Below are 14,434 nucleotides of genomic sequence, written 5' to 3' on the forward strand. Positions count from 1 at the left end.
GGCTTCTCTGTTATCAAATAGTGTTGGGGCGGGGAGGGGACACTTAGGGACTGTCTGCAGAAAGAGCCTTGCCAATCTGCCATGAAAGGAAGGAAGGGAGGAAGGGAGGCTGGTTGTCACAATCACTGATCCTCTGGGAACTGTTCTGTACCTGCCAATGACTCTCCCATGAGCATTTGAATCAATGGTCCTAGGGGTCAGCTGTCTCCAGTTGCAGTTTTTATAAAGAGATGCCGAAGTGGGATTTGCCCCTTTATTCTTTGCCCCAAAAGACTCATCCCAGTTTTTCTATTTCTTCATGAGTTCCAATCTTGTAGTCACCAAGGCGTCAACCAGACCACCTCAAAATACCTGTCCCCATTGCATACACAATGTTCATGCTCTCAAGCGAAGGTGTTAAGATTACTTACTAGCAAAACGCAGTAACATTTCCTGCCAGAAGAATTCACTCCAAGGCAGCATAGTGTGGATCTCTGAGGTCGCCAGGTCACACACAATGTGTGCCGTTCATTAATTGGTCATCAAAGCTAGCACTTAGATGGCACTTAATTTTCATTAAGCGAAATTTCGTTAAGTGATTTTCCTTAAGTTGGTACCTACTAAGTAGGTGTTACATTTATCTCCACTTTATAAATGAGTAAACTGAGGCACAGAGAAATTAAGATCTCAGCCAATCCCAAGTAACAGCAGAACTTTGGGTTAGAAGACAGTAGGGGCCCAATAAGGCTTCATTCTGGGGAGTGGGGAGGAGTAGAGAGCCACTTCAGAGGCGGTAGCCACTCCTGGGAGGCTTTGGAGCTCAGGGCTGGTGGTTCCATCTATAGGCTCCTACGCCGGTTAGAACTATCTCTTGGGGTAGTTCAGGTGTATAATGTGGGTGCATTCAGGCCGTGTAGCCTCCAAAACAAATTCCTGATCATCCTGGAGATTCTTTGAGTGACATCTATATGTTCCTTTTTGATTGATGAACTCTATTGTTTGTAAGCAAGTATTCTGACTTCTACAACTTGTATCCTAGTGTGACTGTCCCCACTTGGAATGGTTGAGTGTTCTGCACGATTCACTGTTCCTCACTCCATAACTCTTGGGGCCTTTGCGCTGCTCTTAGTTATCAAAGCTTTTCTTCAGTGACCAACCCAGCTTGCTCTTTCCCATCCAAACCTAACTCAGGATGGCAAGTGGGGTTTCATGTCCTCACCCACTTGGATCATTCAGTAGAAGCTGCCAGTGGTGCTGTGATGAGGACTAGCATGGGCTTGGAGAACATGATCATCAATTATGGTTGTCTGTCTTAAGTGCTGGGCAGGCAGTGTTCGAAGCACCAGGCTGTCTGACTTAACTTCAAAGATTCTGGAAGAAAACACCTTGGTGAAACTAATTCATATGAAATTTGAAAATATATAATGTATAGTTCCCTAGGAGTATTTATGTTTTAAGAGTATATCTTGTTTTAGGTAGAGCACTGGTTAAGTTGCTTTAACAAAAAATAATCCAGAGGCTCACATAAGGAGTTACTTTCTCCTGTATGTAATGGGACGGGGCAGTTACCCCATGGCTTCCTTGGTGGCTTCTGTTGATGTCTTTTCCTGGTTCTGAAAATGTTTGTCCTTAAATGCCCTGGAGGTTAGATACACCACCTTGACTCGTACCCCACTCCACACCTGGCTCCGAGGGATCCTGAGAAATGCAGTCTTGCCCTGGACAGTAGGTGCCAGCTGCCACTCTCTAGAAGGAAACGGGGAGTTCTGGACTCTGGGAGTCCCTTAAAAGTCCTTACCCTGTGAACCTTCCTGGTAGAGTTTTAATAGCTCAATTTAGGAGAGTGGAATGTAGAATGAAGGGCTTTGGGTCATGCGTGCACGCAATCTTTGCTCACATTTCCTCTGACCTGCACCTGAGCAGTTCCCCACTCTGCCCTTCAGTTTGGGACACAGGTTTCTGCCATTTCGAATAACATCATCTTGCAATTCCTTTGGAGTATAAGATCTCTCCTCTTGGATCCAACACGGCATGTGTTCCCTCAGGGTGAGCCAGCTCCGGTTTGGTGGCTATGAAAAGTGGTGGGTGAGTGTTGAGGACAACAGGCCCTCCTTCACAAGGCAGCTTCCTTGGGCAAGATTATTATGGGTCTTCAGGGAGGCTGGTATTCTCAAACAGGCCAGGAGAAACTATTTCTCAAGCAAGGGACTCTTAAGGCGTTTTAGGGTCATAGGATCTCGAAGCTTTCTGGGTCAACCCAATGGACTCATTTTGGTTGTCAGGGTGCTACTTTTCCCAACTGATGCCCTAACTCCTGCACCAGAGGGTTGGCAAGGCTATGAATTCAAGGTACTATTTAATTCTGCAACTCTAGGAATCAAATTTGGGGACTGATTTTCGGCTGTGCCAGTCCTACAGCTGCTATAAGGATCGTGATAGCCTCTTAGGACCTTCATGGAGTGTCCTGCCGGCTCTGACTCATCTTGAGCTCAGAGTCCCCGATCCAGATCCCAAGGCTTGCTGTTTCTCTCCTGTAAGTTGTTGCCGGCAGTCAGGTGCAGCCCTCCTGCGCTTCCCAGCTGGTGTCTGCATTCCTGCCCCATTGGCCAGGTGCACAGCTACCTTCTCTCTTCTCCATGCGTCCTTCATCTCAGACCACAGAGGCTGTGATCACAGAGCTGTGCTGCTGCCGCTTTACGTACTAACCACAGCGTCAAGCCCATCATCACTGGGCTCAAGGTCAAAGGCATTAGGTAGTTTGCCCGGGCTTGGAACCTGCTCCCGGTCCTCAGCTCTGTATTAATTGGGGTCTGATGAGGAACACAGAGACACACTGTGTTTCAGTGCAAGAGATTCAATCCAGGTAACTGGTGACAAGGGTCACTGAACGTGGAAATGTTTGAGAAACAAAAGAAGAAACAGGGGTGCCAAGGAAGCCACAAGAAGGAGGGGTGTGTGTTACCTTATGGTGTTAGCAGCTCACCTCCAGCAGCTGGAGCACAAGGGGTCACAGGCCAAGCTGCTGTGGGTGCTGGGAGGGCTGCAGGTGCATCACACCAGGGCCCTCTGAATCCACAGCTGCTTGGCCTCTGCTGTCGCTGGAGCATCTGTGGGAGCCAGCACCGCAGCACGACACCTTGGTTACTTCGGGACCTCGGAGAGTCAGGCGGTTCCGTCCACAGCAGTCAGTGTGCAGCCTACCTGGAGGCCCCGGGAGAACCATCACCGTGGCAATCTCTGCAGGGCTCCTCTTGGGCTAGGCTTAGCTTTTTGGGCAGAGAAGGAAGGGTCTGAGACAGCTTTTGTAATTATGGAATATAGACTTTCCCTGACAGTTGAAGGAATGCTTGAATGATGAAATGAGTCATGCATTCTTTTCTGAAGAAGAAACCACTTGGTCTTAAAGAGATTTCCAGAGATAATCATCTCATCTTTCCTGTCCTTTTCATCTTCGCTTGAGGCAAAGGCAGCTACTTTCTGGTTGTGTGGAAGTGTGAAATGACAGCTGATATTGTGTGTCAAGGTGGCATCTCTATTCAAAGTTACCTTAAATATTCGGTCTAAATATAGGTCGGAATATAGTATTCTGAGGAAGGAAAGTCAGTTCTGCTTCCTGGCACAGCTGAGGGGTGGTGAGTGAAATATTATAATTAACTGAAACTGAGAACATGTATTATATTTATCTTATGCATTTTCAAAGCATTAGAATGTAATGGGATCTTTTGAACCTCTTTGCTGTTTATCTTACCAGCAGTGTAAGACAGTGAATGTCTTCTTGCCTCATGTCAGCTTTGAAAAATATAATTAAAAATAAACCTTGCATATTTCCTGCTCAGAAATAGCATCTTATTTTAAAAATTATTTTAAATAGAGGATTGATTTACATACAGTGAAGGGCACAGATCTTAACTGCTCATCTCAGTGGGTTTTGAAAAAAACATAGGCACCTGTGTAACTTATACCTCACAAAGATATGGACTGATTCTGTCATTCCAGAAAGTTTCTTTCTGCTCTAGTCCACCCTGCCCCTCCACTCCACCGGAGACACCCTCTGTTATGACTCTTCTCATTTGGGTTGCTCCCCAGTTCTGAATATGGTGCATATAGCTTCTATGCACACTCATGTGCAAGTCTTCTTGGACATATATTTTCACTTCCCTCGGGTCTATGACAAGGCGTGGAATGGCTGTGTCAAAGGCTAGGCATATGTTTAACTTTACAAGAATCTTCTAAATGCTTTTCCAAGTTGACTGTACCAGTTAACACTCCCACCAGCATCACTGCCAGAAAACAAGAAAGAGGCTCATCTGTGGACATGAAATTTGGAGGAGCCCTTGAAAGACAATAGCAGATTGGAGCAGATTGTCAGAGAAAGGAGCCCAGAAGCTCTTCCACAAAGCTTGGAGTGGTTTCAGAGGGAGTGGAGATAAAGAACAGGAAGTGGTTCCAGATAGTCACCAAGGTGATCCTGGCTGTGTCTGGCAAGATGTCCCCAAACTTAGGAGAAAGCATGGGTGTAGCTAGAGACCCGGGATGAGGGGGAAGATACTCACCTGATTGATCAGTACCTGTTCACTCCTTCTGGAAGGATACCCCTCACCCTCAATCATGGGAGACAAGAAATTCAGAATCAGGCTCACTCAGGATTTGGGCAGGAATTCCTGAGCGATCACATATTCACAGTGAATAAAACTCCACCAAACATTTGAGAAAAAGCGTTTCTCTAAACAAAGAACTAACATCTGAAACAATGCTAAAAGAGCAAGACCAGAGATTTTAATATATGCAATGAATATCTCCAAGAGCAATGTGAGATAAAATTTAGTCTGCTGTCTTTCTGTGGACAGCCTTTCTGAATGCACTCTTACCAAATGATTGAATGCATGTGCAGATGAATTAATCCAGGAATGAGAAGGGTTGTATCTATACAGGGTGACAAGAGCCCCTGGCAGACCAATCCGCTGCCTGGGCAGCCCTGGCATGGAAGTCTTTCAAACACTTAGAAAGGGCTTGAGGTGGAGAGCCACACGCTAAATTCTAGTTTAATAGAGAGTACGCGTTAACGAGGGGAAAAAAGATGGGAGAAGCCAGTGCCCAACATCATGACGATTTTGATGGAATGCAGAGGCCGTAATGAAGACGTAAGGCTGTCACTGTCCCATCCTGATTCTAGAATCCCACGGGATCCCAAAGTGCAAGAGTGTTTAACTGGATGAAAGCAAGATATTTGGGGAATGATGCTGGTGGTTCGAGACTTCAGTTTATTTCGGGAGCAAATGATATTTTTGGAATTCTGCTGCTGACTCTGAGTTGCCTCTCTACTGCTAAACCCATGTTTGGGTTTCATTTTGTCCTTTATCTTGTTAAAAATGTAAGTTTTAATTATAAACATTTCTGCAAGAAATGTACGTGTCTGGGACAGATGGATATGTGGGTGGGCGTAACATACACAGGCACCATGACAGAAAAATCTATAGTAATTCATTAGAAGCAAGTGGACCCTTAAAAAAAATTGTCCAAAATGTCTCATTATCGTGTTTGCAAGGATGGTGTATCTTAGTGCACAATGATATTGCGATGACCCTTCTCTCTTTGCCTCAGACTTGCACCTCTTGTTGAAACCAGCTCCTGAGTCAACAAATGAGACTAGGTGGACCTGTTTGTTGTTCTGCGAGCGAGCAAGCCAGGATAATGTGGCTTTCCCATGAGCTTGGGCGCCGCATCCAGCAGGACTCCCTGGCACCTTATGTCATGCTTGCCGGTCTGAGTGGCCTCCTCCACTTCCAGTGCCTTTGGTTTAGGCCTCGATGGCTCAGGGGCAGCGCTGACCCTTCCCGCCCTGAGCGTGGGTGGCTGGTGAGTGGACACCCAGGCTGGATTGGCATTTAACTCTGAAAGCGTTACAGGCTTGCAAGATAGCTCTCACCCTGTCTCTGCGCCAGGCCCGGCGCTCTTTGCTTATTATTGTCGTGTCCTCATTTGGTCTAGTCTGGTCTCATCTTTCATCTTTCAGAAAATGCTAAATTGACTTCATCTTTTCTAATAAGCTTTGACCTACAGCGTTAAAATTCTGCCCTACATCGTCCTCCACTAATGAAAGGTAACCCCCTCTCTCCACCACCAAATATTTGTCTCTGTGGAACATTTTATAGGCAGGAAAGCATTATTCTGGGCTGAGACTGGAGCGCTCAATATGAAGCCATCTTTAAAGAAAGGGAATGATCCTCTAAATCCTTGGGAGTAACCAGGACTCAGCTATTCCAAAAATGCCTGGAACGCCACGTCTACCTGCCCCTGGGATGTGGCCAGACCTGGAGGCCACTTCCGTCCCAACCTGCCTGGCATGTTGCCAGCAGAACAGCCAAAACCTTTGCTGCTCTGCCCTTTGCGTGCATGGGAGGGGGGCTTGTACCACCGCCTCCTGAAGCCATTGCTCTGCAGCCTCATCTTTTCTGAGAATCTATTCTATTTTGCTAGCACTGCTTTTTCATCTAGGCAGCAATATGTTTCTTGAAAAGAAATTTTATTCAGAGTTAGCCTCTGCAGAATAAAAAATTAGGCAATTTGAAAAGATAGATATTACTTCCTCAAAACAGATAACTTAAACAGATAAGCCATGAGTTGTACACACACACAGACACACACACACATGCACACACATATATTTTAAAAAGCAATTACCATCTGCCTGATAGAGAAGAATAACTCTGTGGGAATTGAGGTTTATTGTGTAGCTTTATAATTAGGAGGCCTCTGCACAGAATAATATGTGTATCAGAATTCATGAAGAAGGCCTTCTGATATTTTCCTTTTGTTTTCAAACTCATTATACAAACAACATTTTGGGGTTTGGATAGAAGAATTTAGACTGTTGTCCTGAAGGGCAGAGCACTTTTGCCAACCTATTTATATTTTTTGAGAGTTGGAGGAAACCCCAAGCGGGGGTGTGGAACGTTTTCAATTGGTTATCAGCCATTTCACTCACATGAAATGCATGTGTTGGACTACCTGCCTGGTCCGATTGCTGGGGCCAGTTCTGGGCTGAGAAGCAGGTGGGATCCAGCCCTCCTGTCCACCTTGGGGCCCTGGCACCCTCCCTCCTGCAAGATTCCTCCAGGCACTCACCTTGGCCTGTCTCCCCACTGCCCCTGCTCCCCACGCCCCTGTCTGTTCTCTGAGCTGGAAAATAATCTCTGCTTCACCCTGAGGGTCTCACCCCTCCCTGGGATGACCTTAGCTCACTTTCCTCTGTGGCCCCCCAGAGTGCCAGTTACTTGGATTATTCAGCCACATGTACAAGAGCGTGGGTCAGGGGTGAGGGGGATGCTGTGTCCCCCCATCCCATACCCCAGGACATCCATGCACAGATCTCCCCTCTTATGGGCTGATTTGTATCCTCCCCACGTTGCAAATTCACATGGTGCAGTCCTAACCCCCAGGACTTCAGAATGTAACTGTATTTGGAGCTGGGGCCTTTATAGAGGGAATTAAGGTAAAATGAGGTCATTCGGGTGGGTCCTGATTCAGCACAACTGGTGTTCTTAGGAAAAGAGGAGATTAGGACACAGACCGCACCCACACAAAGGAAGAGCGTGGGAAGACTTGGGGAGAAGCTGGCCATCTTCAAGCCAGAGAGAGAAGGCTCAGAAGAAACCAACCCTGGTGCCACACTGATCTTGGATTTCGATCCTCCAGAACTGTGAGAAGACAGTACTTCATAATGGGAGTGCCAGTGAACCAGCACAGCCTGCCGAAGGAGTCCATGAGTCCACCCGGACGAACCTACGAGCCTACGTTTGTGCAGGGCACGGGGAGACAGCTTTGATGGATTCCTTGTCGACTCTAGATGGCCGCAGATCCTATCTCAACCCCCTCTCCAACTAGTTTGGGAAGCACTGTGCTGTCAAGGCTCACTTTTAAGCCTGCCAGAGTACAGAATGTGGTTGCCCTTGAAACACTATTGTGTGCAGTGAATGAGTGCCCAGTGGCCTTTGAAACTTTTAGCATATGGAATGATGTCCTGGCCATTCATTCTGCACTTGATCTCACCATCCCTCAGACTGACAGAGACACACACTTAACCTCTACCCCCAGAGGGCTCACTTGGGTTTTGTTTTGCTGGTAACCACTGGGAGCTTCCCTTTGCTTTTCCCAGAATGTGGTGCTGGAGCTCTGGTTGGAACCCAGGGAAGCCGAGTCCTACAGCTCTGCCTTCATCCCTCTACTGGAAAGCACATTGCTTTAATAGGTGGTTTTGCTTATTCTTTTCCTGAAATGGGTTGTGAACTGCCTGTGAGCAGGGACCTCACCTTCTCTTCTGTAACCCTCAACACCCAGCAGAGTACCTGGTACCCTAGATCCTCACTAAGGACGTAGGGATTGTGCTGATGGGGGCCTTGTCCTTAGTGGAGGGTGTGGGGGGCAAAGGAGACCTTCCCACTCCTCCTCTCCCCTTCCCTTCTCTTCTTCCCCCTGCCCTCTGCTCCCTCCCCTCCCTTCCTTTCCCTTTCCCAACGTAGGCAATTCACCCAGTGACAAAAATGACTTTTTCTCCCCTGTCCCTTCATACTGTTATTGAAGGGTGGAATGGACAGGCCCCCCAGGGCTCTGTAAAGGAAGGAAGTGGGGAGAAGGAGCATGGACAGAGACATGGCCCAACTGAGCTGAGCCTGGCACTTGTCAGGCGGGTAGAGAGGCTGGCGTCTATGGGGGTCCTTGCTCCCCCTCTCCCAGCTGAATGAGCCCTGAAGACACATGTAATCCAGCCCCGGATTTCAGAGACAGGTTCCTTAAGTGGCCAGGGCTCCTGGAAGGGCTTCAAGGACAGGAACGAACAGCAGCCTCTGGCTAGCTGTCCCCGAGCCTAGGGCCACATCAGGTTTGGCTGGGATCTGCAGTCTCCCACACATCTCCGCCGACCCTCCAGCCTGGGAACCTCTCCAAGCGAATGCAGAAGCACACGAGCAGCCAACTCTGGCATGGAACCAAAGTGGGTTATTTTTAAAAGTAATACACAAAAGCCGTGCCTGCGACATAGAACTAGTCCGCGTGCAAAATGAAAAGTGTGATCCATCTCCTGATGATATGCCAACGTCACAGAGTCTGAGGTCATGAGGACAGGTGAAAACTCTTTCTTTAAAGGTCACGGATTTGCTGAGTCTTATCAAATAGTAAAATTTAAAAATATTCAGATTTGGGACTAGTATTAATATATCCAGATTTGAAAATTGTGTTAAGATAGAAATACATGAGCGGAGAAATCTGGAAACTGTGCCTGAATATATTACCCCGTCTGTAAGGAGATTTCCCTGAATTGGTGGTTGAGATGTGTTTATATAATCTTAAATGTAACTACCCAAAGTTCTGTCACTTCCTGAGTTGGCTTCATTCATGATCATTTTAATCCAGTCTCCCCCTTCCTCCACCTCCCTCCCTCTCCCTCCCCCTCCCTTTCCTCCCTCCCTCCTTCCTTCTTTCCTTCCTTCCTTCCTCCTTTCCTTTCTTCCTTCCCTCCTTCCTTCCTCTCTTTCTTTCTTTTAGCTAAGAACATCTAAACTTACAAATTATCAAGCCTAGAAAAACCTGTGGCCCACTCAGTTGAATTTTGTCTTTGACTAGAGCACCCAGAATTTCAGTTTAATTTGACAAGTAACTGTTAATTGACCCTTGATTGAGAGACACAGGATTAGGCCTAGTCTCAAGGTAGTTTCTAGAAACATGTGATTGTCCTTTCTAATGTCAACTTTAGAAACATGCCTCAAACAGCCTACTTTCCCATAAGAATGCCATTAATAATGTTATCAATACACTTGTATAACATCTTGTGAAACTATATTTATTCTTAGCTTCGCCTAACTTTTGTGAGTATTGAATTCTGGATATCTACTCATGACCTTGTGAGACTCTTCATCCATCTTTTAGCCTTAAACTTGCATCTTTCATGCTTTGCCAAGGCTTTTGGATTTGATAAATGGAGGCATTTTGTTGAGCAGTCTAATTGGGTTGATTCTACAGGCACCATCATAATTTGGGCACATTGTTTAACTTCTGTAAAACCTAACTTTCCTCATCAATAAAAACTGGGTAACAGCCTACCTCCCAATGATTGTGGCGAACATTCAATACAATAGATTCTCCCCAATTCCTGGCACATAGTAGGCACTCTGTCAATATTTGTGGCCACTCCCTTAGTGATCTAAAAGACATTGATGACGCTCATCTCTAGCCTTATTTTCATTTCAGGTGTCTAAAGCTTCATTAATTCAACCCAGGGCTTTTCAACTTTGCTATTATTAACTTTCTGGGCCAAATAATTCTTTGTTGTGGGGCTGTCGTGTGCATTCTGGGGCTCTGCGTAGCATTCCTGGCCTCCACCCACCAGCTGCCAATAGACCGCTTGCCCCAGTTGTGAAAACTAAAAATGTCTCTGGATGTTGCCAGATGTTCCCTGGGGGCAAACGCACCCCTGGCTTTTACTGCTGTTTTAACAGAAGAGGACTGATTTTCTAGTTAGGGATCTTCAGGCTTATAGTGAGTCCAGAGAAGTCTCCAGATGTCAGGCCTGCAACCCCTCACTTTGTCTGTGATCACCTGTCTCTGCCTAAGAAGGATGGACACTCAGCATGGAAGAGACCCTGCCCAGAACTACTTTGCTGCTGAGTGGTATTGTTAGTGAGTTGGATGAAGGCACGTGGTTTTGAGTCTGTGGCTACCCCTAAGGAAGCTAATGGGTGCTGGAGATTTACCAAATCCTCAGTTCCTTTGACCATTCTATCATAAATTTGGTGAGTATTGAATTCTACATATTTACTCATGACTATGTGAGGCCATCCTTTTTTAGTCTTAAAAGAAGTCTTTTCAGGGAAATGTTGGAAGAATTTTATGAACTGTAATTGGATCAAGTGTGATAACTCTTTATAGTTCTTCTATATTAAAATGTCATTTGATTTAAGATATAGGACTATATATCAATAAATCCTTCCACCCACCTATCCCTCCCTCCCTCCATCCATCCATGCATCCATCCATCCATCCATCTGTCAAAGAACTTCCAGAGCAAGCTATCTAAAAAGGCAAAAGGCTAATTGTGTCTTAGGTTCAGAAAGACTTTATGGTCTCTAATACAATGTGCTTTTAAAGATTTTATATTTATATAATTATAACTATAATTACATTGTATATAAAATTGTGATCATTCTATAATAATTAAGTAGAATAAAATTATTGTGTTTAGTGAAGTTAAAATATGCAATATATATCATACAATAGTATTTATATATCACATACATTCTGCATACATTGACATAAATGACGTAATTAGAATAAGACCCTCTAGGCATGCACTTCCCAGTAGAATGGCATTAGGCATAGTACAGGCACATGTTAGGAAGAAGAAAAACATAATTCCTGTTCTCAAGGATATTTTAATCCAGTGGAGCACAGTATATGAATTAACACAGCATATTTTTAACAAAAAAAGAAGCCTAATGTAAGAACATTATTAAATATATTTTCTTGTGAAGTAAAAAGGAGGATGAGTAATAAAAAGGCTGTTATTTTCTTTATGAAAGCTTATTTCCCTCTGTTCTTCCAGTCAGTGATTTTATCATACTGTTTACCCACTTAGAAAACACTGTCATTTCTGTGATTGGAGGTTTCTCTAGACGTTATTGTATGAAGAATCTGGGACTCCTACACTGGTTGGTTTCACCTACTTCATTACTTACACATTTTCAAAGTTATTCCTTAATCTCTCACTTGTCTGAAGGACTTTTCCCTGATGTGTGAAGGTTTGGGTCCAGTGGGTTGGGTTTGATCAGATGCTGGGGTTTTTACTGAACAGAGACACCAGCTACCTCTACACAGGGTTTCTTGGAGCCCCCTGCACTTACCCATTCTGCTTGCTACCCGGGTACACAAAGCCGTGGCTTGTGTCTGCCACCCTCCATGGTGAATCTAATTCCCAAGTCAAATTACTCTTGATTTATTTGAGTCAAACAGGTTTTCTGTTAGTTTTGCAAGTGTGAAAAATATATTGTTCACTTTTCATACAACGTTTCCCCTTTCTCATTAGATGATGAATTCCAGGGAATCAAAATGGAACAGAAAGTAACCACCTTACAAACTGAGAATTAGCGTTTAAAACTCTTCCTCTCCACCTCAGGACGGCACATAAAGGTTTCATTCACTCACTCACTCATCCATTCATTCATTCAGGGGGCATTTGTTAAATGGGATAGACTGTGCTAGAATTTATAATTAAAAGGAAGGTAAGAAAGAATAGGATGTAATCCTAGGATGTCTGAGGTTTATATTCTCGTTCAGCTCTTCTCAACCTGGCTACACAGAGACTCACCTGGAGGGCGGTGCAGGGTTTTCTTGGGAAAATCAGATGTCCACTTCCAGAGGGAAAATTAAACAGAACCTCTTGGGTAATGCTCAGCCATGGGCAGCTGAAAATCTCCCCAGGTGTAATGTGTAGCAAGGCTGGGCTTGGTAAGCGGCTGCTAGGGTCCTAACTCAGGTGGAGCACTCCGGCCTGGTCAAGGGGGCCCAGGCCCTGCCTGGGGAGCTCAGAGAGCCACTTTCCCCGGCAGCAGGCCTCAACTCATCATCCTCATAAGCGGCAGCCTTTCCACGCAGCATGCCTGCACATCCTCCAGTTCGGTGGCCCATCCACGCTGGTGCTGTGGATGGTGCCCGAGACGGCCCATGAGGCAGATGAGGGGCTGGGGCAGGGTGTGGCCTGGTGTAGACAGTGCTGTCCTCCAGGGCTATATGCTGGCTCTGGCACTCCAAGGGTACCTCGCTGGGCACGGGTCAGGTTCTGAGAGAGGACTGACCTGGGTCACTTGGCACAACAATCCTGGGACATGTGGGTGTGGCAGAGTCACCAGGGTCACTCCTGGGCTAGACTCTGGGCTTTGGTGGTGAGTCAACCACAGTCATCCTGGAGGGAGTCAGTCACAGGGTCTCCTGTAGGACTCGTTTACCTGGCTGGGACAGACAGCAAGCTGACCACCACTGCCCCCTGATGCTGGACTCGCCACAGGAGCTCCACTGGGAGCCAGGGCAGCGTGATGGGTGGGTGCCTGTCACCCTTGAGAAGTCTGGTTAGAAGCAAAGCTAATCACAACTTCTTCCTCCCTCTTTTGTTTTCAAACCTCTAGGTTGAAAAGCTTGGGCCATTAATGCCATTATTAAAGCAGATTGACAGGTATGTACCTGCTTCCTAAAACTAACTATTTTTGGCTCCCGGGAGGGTCCAGAGTATTCCTAAGCGGGTGGGGAGGCAGAGCAGCATTGCATCGGGTCTTGTGTCTTCCCTTACACCGTTTGGCCCTCCAAGGGAATCCTCAAGGGCTCAGGGCCCACGCATGTTGCCTCTCCCCCGGGAGGGCTTTTTTAACAGCAGAGGCCGAGCCAGAGAGATGAGCAGTCGTTCCGAGAGCCTGCTGACAGGGACAGGAGACAGCCGGCTGGTGGTAATTGGAGCGCCCCTGGCCCTGCCAGCCTGGCACCCTGCACTCGTCCCTGAGCCGGCCAGGTGACCCTGTGCCCTGTGCCGCCCTGTGCCCTGGCCTGGTCTCTCTCGGCCACCCCTCCACCCTGCGCTCCAGCTTCTCATGGCAAGTCCCCACTCATGGGCAAAGCAGGCAGGCAGGGAGCGGCTGGCACATAGTCATCTGTCCTGCCTGTAAAACTGAGGAGTCCATCCATTTTCAAAAGAGTTTTATTTTGTTTGTTTGTTGTTGTTTTTGGCCCCAGATGAATCCAGTTTCTTACCATCAGCAAGATTTCGCTGGAACGAGTTTTATTTAAATGGCCTGGGGTTCCCACTGCACCCCCACTGAATCATAGCTCAGAAGATGATTGGCCAAGAGGAGGTGGCTCAGTCTCCTGGGCTGCCAGGACAAAGTGCCACAAACTGGGTGGCTTAAAACAACAGGACTTATTCTCTCGTGGTTCTGGAGGACAGACATATGGCATCAAGGTGTTGGCAGGGCTGGAATCCCTCTGAAGCTAGATCCTTCCTCCCTCCCCCTGGCTCTGAGGCTCCTGGCAGTCCTGGCCTCACTAAGTTGGCTAAGTTCGTAGCTGCTCTGCTCTGAGCTCCTCTGTCATCACCCATGAGTCTGTCTTCACATGGCGTTCCCTCTTCTTATAAGGATGCTACTCTTCAGACTAGCACCCACCCTCGTGGCTTCCTCTTAGCTCCATCATGTCTCTAAAGAGCCCATTCGCAAATATTCAAAATATTTGCAGGTACCTGGGGGCAGGACTTCATTATTTCTTTTTTTGGGGGGGGGCACAATTCAACCCATAATAGAGGTGAGAGAAAATAAACTAGAATGCCTGGGTGGAAGGCATCAGGCACTGAAGGGGATGGTGCTGATGGTGAATGCAATCTTGGGGGACTGCAAGCAGACTCTTGATTCTATTAATTCACTGATGA

The sequence above is a fragment of the Nyctereutes procyonoides genome, unplaced genomic scaffold, assembly GCF_905146905.1.
Source record: "Nyctereutes procyonoides isolate TBG_1078 unplaced genomic scaffold, NYPRO_anot_genome, whole genome shotgun sequence".
Taxonomy (NCBI): Eukaryota; Metazoa; Chordata; class Mammalia; order Carnivora; family Canidae; genus Nyctereutes; species Nyctereutes procyonoides.